A 7124-nucleotide genomic window follows, 5' to 3' on the forward strand; every position below is an offset into this window, starting at 1 on the left:
CACAAAAACACACCCACACACACACACACACACACACACGCACACACACACACACACACACAAATAGTAAAATTAAAAAGGAAGAAGTGTCTGTGGAATCTGCTTTACTGAATGTTTCTAACAGAACTGTTTGAGGATTTTGTTAAGTACTTTTTTGGTGCCTTTAGAAATGATCTTACTGTTTTTAACTTAGATCAAACATAAAAGTAAGTGATATTGTTTTCCTCAGATTCAGTTACCCTGATTATGATATGTTAATTGAACTCATAGTTTTTTTTTACTACTTTAGCAATGAATTTTGGTTTATTTATTTATTTTTGAGACAGAGTCTTCCTGTAGCCACAGGTGGCCTACAACTCACTATGAGACCAGGCTGGCCTTGACCTCACAGAGATTCACCTGTCTCTGCCTCCCTAGTGCTGGAATTAAAAGCATGCGCCACAGTGCCCAGCTCCCTAGCAATGAATTTTGGAATAAGCAGGAATTTTTTGTGTGTATCTTTTGGGTGTGTGTGTGTGTGTGTGTGTGTGTGTGTGTATGTGTACATGTTTGGAGTACTTAAAACTGGGGCCTTATAGGAACTAGGCAAGCATTCTGTCATTAAGTCACACCCTCAACTCTTATTAGGTTTTAATATTAGCAATATTATTTGTTACTTCATAAAATAAGTACTTCATAAAGTAAATTGAAATTTTTCTTTTTGTATGCCCCAAGGCAATTTAAGTAGTGTAAGAATTATCCATTTAAAAAGATGTTTTTAATTTATTATTTTATGTGTTATAAGTATTACCTTCATGCATGTAAGTGCACCCATGCCATGCAATTCTTGAGGTCAGAAGAGGGCTTTGGATCCCCTGGAACTGGAGTTAGGATGGTGGTTAGCCACCATGTGGGATCTGGGATTCAAACCCAGGTCTTTTACAGTTCCAATTGTACTGTTTTTAATGTAAAAGAAAAAGAGGGGGCTGGAGAGATGGCTCAGCAGTTAAGAGCACTGGATGTTCTTGCAAAAGACCCGGGCTTTAATTCTAGCACTCACATGGCAGCTAACAACGGTCCGTAACTCCAGTTCCAGGGGATCTGAGGCTCTCTTCTGTCTTCCAGAAGACACAGGTGTACTTACATACATGCAGGCAATACACAAATAAAATAAAAATAATAATAAAATATTTTTTTTTTAAAAACAACAGGCCAGATGTGGCGATACATGCCTTTAATCTCAGCACTCAAGAGGCAGAGGCAGGTGGATCTCTGTGAGATTGAGGTCAGCCTGGTCTTCATAGCAAGTCCAGGCCAGCTGTGGCTAAAAGGAAACCCAGTCTCAAAAAGCCAAAAAAAAAACCCAACCAACCAAACAAACAAACAAAAAAACTAAAAAAACAAAGACAATGCAACTGGAGCTGGGAATGTAGCTCAGTGATAAGAGTAATTGTCTACAATTCATAGGGCCCGGGGGCCGCATCCTCAGAACTGTGAAAAAAAAGCCTCTTATTAGAGCACTGCACAGCTGCTGCAGTATGTACGGGAAACCACTTCTTCCATTCTGTATCTAACCAGCATATTTTTTACCATGTAAAAAATTTTATTCTCTCCCCATTACTTTGTGAAGTTCAAATTGCAGCTGGCAGAGGAGATGTGTTCTTTTACCTGTCCACTGCTTCCCTAGGAGTGGACATTTGAATCACCCTTCTTATAAAGAACAGTGTGATAAGCCTCCAACGTATGTGAATTATTGACAATGTTCCTGAACCTTGCTTTGAATCAGTTCCTAGGAACAAAACCTTGAAATCCAAGGCTATCAACTGACAGTCTACCTACATCTAAACTGCAAAGATTAATCTACCTTTTGCTGAATATTTTGCAGGAGTAAATGTGAAGACAAGCCTCCGCATAGCTTCTGATTAAAGGATTAGGAGATCAGTTCCCAATTTAGAGGGCATTCTGGTTCACACAGTTTGTTTTGCAGTGACAGTTGACATATTAGTGATTATTTTCAAGTGGCTAAAACTAGTTTCTTCTCACACATATTCTTTTACCGAGTTCTCTTAGAGCCTCAATAGTTCTCATATAACAGAGGGAGTGTTTTCTCCCTCCCTCCTTCCTTTTTCTTTCTTTGATGGTAGCTGAGACTGGCCTGAAACTGACTATGAAGCCCAGGATAGCCTTGATCTTTGATCTTCCTGCCTCAGTCTCCTGAGTGTTGGGATTACAGGTATGAGCCACCATGCCTGGCTTCAGAATGAGCTTTTGAAAATGCCAGGTCTCATACCCACACATGCACACGAGAGTCTGAAACATGTTCATGGGTCCCCATACTCTGGATCAATAGTAACCTCCAGATCCTCCTGTGGTTTTTGTGTCCTTCACAGCCTGCTTCTCTGACCTTGTTACTTCCTACCTGGCCTCTTTGCTAGAGGGACCCCTCCTTGCAAGCAGCAGGCCCTGCCCCCTTGGCCTTCACCGCTGTCCTGGACCTTTGTTCTCGGCTGCTCCTCCCCCTCAGGTCTCCACCTTAGCAGAAACCTGGCCACTTACCCAGATTACTGCAGGACATTTTTAGATGACCAGGGAGCAATGGCCACACCACTCATGACTTAAAAATTAGCATTTGTTTTCTTGCTCAGTGGCAGGTGTCTACTCCAGTCCTTGTTTATCTAAAATTTTAGAGAAGTTAATTTAACTGAAATTTTGCTCCATTTTAATGAACATGGGAACAGAACTTACCATCTAAACCCCAATGCTCATTTTATAGGCCTGTGGTCTGGACTGATAGTCTGCGTCTTCTTTCAAGCCCTCTTCTATTTAGTATACGTCCTGAGGACAAACTGGAACAGAGTTGCAGAGCAGGTAACAGTTCCCAGTGTCATTTTAAAAACAAGTCTGAGTGTGGTGGCTCACACCTTTAATCCCAGCACTCAGGAGGCAAAGGGAGGCAGATCTCTGTGAGTTCCAGGTCAGCCTGGTCTACATAGTGAGTTCCAGGCCAGCTGGGGCTACGGGGACACTCTTTCTCAAAAAGACAAAAAACAAAAACAAAGTCTCTACTTCATCCCATGGCATGGTAAGAAATCTTTTAGGGGGAAAATGGTAAAATACCATTAGCTCCAAGACAAAGAGTGAATCATAAAATATATCAAATATGTGAGAGGCTGAAGGCAGACAGAAAAAAATAATAACTCAGCACATTTTCTTCTTCTTCTTCTTTTTTTTTTGGTCTTTGTGAGACAGGGTCTCCCTGTAGCCCCAGCTGTCTTGAAACTCACTATGTAGACCAGGCTGGCCTTGAACTCACAGAGATCCACCTGCCTCTGCCTCCCGAGTGGCACATTTTCTTCTTAAATTAGAGCTGATTCATAGCTACTAACCAGAGGACTCAACCTTAAAAAAAAAAGAGGAAAAAGGAATCAGGGTCAATATATTTTTGTGCTTTGTATAATGGTGTTACAAAAACACTTTCCTGTTTAGGCCGATTATCTTTTTTTAAAGCATCTTTTTTTGCAAATATTTAAATCATTTATTACCATTAAATTATAGCTTCTGAACATGCATACTGCATGGGAATGCAGAGATAAATTTCACACTGGATATCATGTTTTAGACATGTATTCAACTATTAGATATATTCTTCCCATAAAGCAAAAGTTAAGGGGGCTGGAGAGATGTCTCAGTGGTTAAGTGTACTGGCTCTTCTTGCAGAGGACCTGGGTTCAATTTCCAGCATCCACATGGCAGCTAACAACTGTCCCTAACTCTAGTTCCAGGGGAATCTGACCCCCCCTCCCTTCTGACCTCAGCTGGCGCTGCACAACATGGCTGCACTTACATACATGCAGGCAATACAGTCATACACATAAAAATAAAAAGATATTTTTAAAAAACAAAAAGTTAAGAATTTCGAGTACTTAAGTGCTTATAGTTACAAAATTGTGTTCCCTTTGGTTTTTATTAAGCAAATTCCCAAAGATAATATACATATTACTACAGATTACTGGAGATAAAGCCACCATTCAAAATTATTAAATTAGCTGTGTATTTTGAGCTACTCTTGAAGAAAAATACATTTTTAGCACTTGTAAGGCAGCAGAGAGTTGATTTAGGAACTCTTGACTATTTCTATAAAGATGGTGTGATTATTAAACATAGCATTCCGTGTTTTCCCCTTAGCAAGACTATTTATACTGATGGATCTGTGGGTGTCACCAGTGGCTGGGGTGCTGTCCTGTTCAAGAGCTGGTTCTTGGGTTGCTATGACGATGTCTGCTTACAGTCTTATAGTTGATAAGCCTTCCTCCCTGAGTAAGCTGGGCAACTTCATTTGTTACAGGATGTGCAAACAGAAGCCAATTTCCAGGATGTACCATGTAGGCGAATCTCCTGAGTGTCAAAGAATAACTACATAAGGTGAATGTCAACTGCCCACTGATACTTTGGAGACTTCATGTCACTGATGACAGCAGAGAGGCGACCCGAGTTGACAGCTGTGCCCCAAGAAGTGCATACTCATGAGATAATTCCATTAAGTCCTTGCTCCGGACATAGTCCTCCTCCTTCCACACCAGCGCTCCAACCATGACCATGGGCTTATGGTGCAGCCGCCCTCATACCCAATACATTCGCTCAGACCTGGCTGCACTCTCTGAGTTCTCCCGGTGTCTTTAAAGTATCTTTTAAGAAATTTTTTTTAGCTGTTCTTACAAGAAAGCAATGTGATAAGTATCTGTGATTTCTGGGACACACTTTGAGGCAGAAACAGAACACAGGCAGAGGTGGCAACCCATGTGAGCAGATGCAGAGACTGGGAGCTATTCCAACTGGTGAGGCCCAACATGAGATGGGTGGGTGGGTGGCTTAGAGGAGGAACCCAGTGAGGAGATGGGGATGAGTTCCAGTGTGCCAAGCGTCACCCTTTAGCTTTCTAGTCCCTTTGGCTTTCAGGGCCAAGAAAGTTGTGCTAGATATTACAAACTTTCAGCAAGAGCGTTAAATAGGAATTTTTTTAAAAGTGCCACTAGCTTGATTTGATTTCTACTTTGCTAACTCATGTAGCCTTGTTTTTAGGCACAGGTTCGAGCTGGGCTAAAAGGCAATAAAGAGACTATACCTACCTTGGCAGGTAATGAGCCATTCTCTCTTACACTATCTCTGCCTTTCAAAGTCTGAAGCTCTGTGTGGCCAGAGTTGCTTAGCTTATGAGAACTTTCCCTCATGCCCAATAACATTGATCTCAGCCATAATAATTGGCCAGGTAGATCCTGATCTCGCCTATGAAGTGATTTGATGTAATTTTACAAATACTAACCAATGACTGGGGGTCTCTTGTTATACCACAACAATGGGTATTGCTTGGTATTGCCTTGGCTCAGTATACAAGTGAACATCCCTCCTCTCTGTACAAACAGATCTGCCTGCCCCAGAAAAGGAAGTGGCCAATGGAGTGATTTTGCCTGATTCCATCAGACCAGAGAGCCAGACGAGCCAGTTGGAACTTGAAGAAAACAGCCAGTACGCAGTGCCCACTGTTGGGGAAGTCTTGACAGGGAGACAGCTGATTTTCTACCATGGAATGGCTTTAACTGTTGCTGTTGCTGTCCTTATAGCAGGAATTTTAGTGAGAGTTTTCAATGTCTGCCCTTAAAACAGAATTATCACCAGTCTGCAGCCTAGTAATGTTAATTATATGCTATTTATTGAGCATGGAAGGGAGAATGTTATTGAAACGGAAGCTTTACCCTCAACGGTGAGTAAAAAGGATGTCAGTGATGCACCCTTGGTTATTCTGAGACACTGGAGATCAAGAAAGGAGCCATATGTTTGTCTAGCATATGCAAGGCCCTTGGTTCAGTCTTCAGTACTGAAAAAAGAGAATGAATGAAAAAAAAATGAATGAAAGAAAAGCTACTCAAATTTTGGGGAGTGCTGGGGACAGAACCCAAGGGCCTAAGCACATGCTAGGCAAGAGTTCTACCACTGAGCCACACCCCCCAGACCCCAGAAGCTATAATTTTAAGTATACTTTCTCTGTAAATTTTATCATGGTTTCTAAATATGTCAATTTGATTTTGTCTACTGTATATGTACTTTACTCTCTCTTGTATTGAAAGTCCTTATTTCAGGAAAGGTATTCATTGTCATGTAAATGACTGCTGGTCTATTTGCTGTATTTCTCAGCTACCACATCTTCACAGTGCATGAATGTTATTATGTGCCTGCTCCAGTTCTAACTCAGTACTATATCATGTAAGTGTTTATAAAATAAACACCTAAGATTTAAAAAGCATGCTGGCAATATTTGGGTTTTAATGTTAATAATATAAAAGGAAACTTTTTTTTACCTCTTAGCACATTTTTGTGGCAATTTATATTTCAGACTCAAACTATAGCACCTGCCAAGCAAGAGCACAGCCCCATGCCTTAGATTATTTCTCTCCCTCTCTTGAAGATGAAGAAACAGCCAAAAATTGTCAACTATCTCCAAAAAGCTAAAAAGGAAACTAGAAAGAAACAATGAGTTTATAGAGACAAAACCTAATATCCTCAAAGAGATAGCAAAACATTATAACCATGTTGCAGAATAGGATGGTATGGGGGGATAAAATAATCATAAAGTATTTTGAGGTCAAATTTAGATCACGTAAAACCATTTTCAAGTGTATAGTTCAGTGGCATTCAACACAAGTGAACATTCATAGCTATTACCTAGTCATAAGACATCTTCATCAACCCCAAAAGAAACCCTAGTGTGACAAAACGGCACTCCTCAAATCCCATTTTGAAAACCCCTGGCAACCACTAAGCTCCTTACTGTGTCTGTGATCTCCCTCTTTGGGTATTTCATGTTGAAGGAATCACAACATCTTTGCTTGAAGTTTCTGAGGTTCATCTACATAGTCATGTGTGTTGGGACCTTGTTCCTATTTATAGCCAAGTGATACGTTTAGGCTGCTTCCATCTCTTGGCTATTGTGAATAGTGCTGGTATGAACATTTATGTGCAAGTTTTTGTATAAACACCCTTTTCACTCATTTTGAATATCTAACTGGGAGTGGAATTGCTAAGATGCACTGTGATCTAGAAGTTTATTAAGGAACTGAGGGAAGTTAGAAAGATAGAGAACACTATGGGGA

At 40.7% G+C, this 7124-nt stretch overlaps 1 pseudogene; it reads right to left on the reverse strand.

Annotated features, from left to right (window-relative positions):
* Positions 1–4212: 4212 nt before the first annotated feature.
* On the reverse strand, positions 4213–4779 carry LOC115070128 (annotated as a pseudogene).
* Positions 4780–7124: the final 2345 nt, after the last annotated feature.

Source organism: Nannospalax galili, unplaced genomic scaffold (assembly GCF_000622305.1).
Source record: "Nannospalax galili isolate Female #2095 unplaced genomic scaffold, S.galili_v1.0 scaffold17676, whole genome shotgun sequence".
NCBI lineage: Eukaryota > Metazoa > Chordata > Mammalia > Rodentia > Spalacidae > Nannospalax > Nannospalax galili.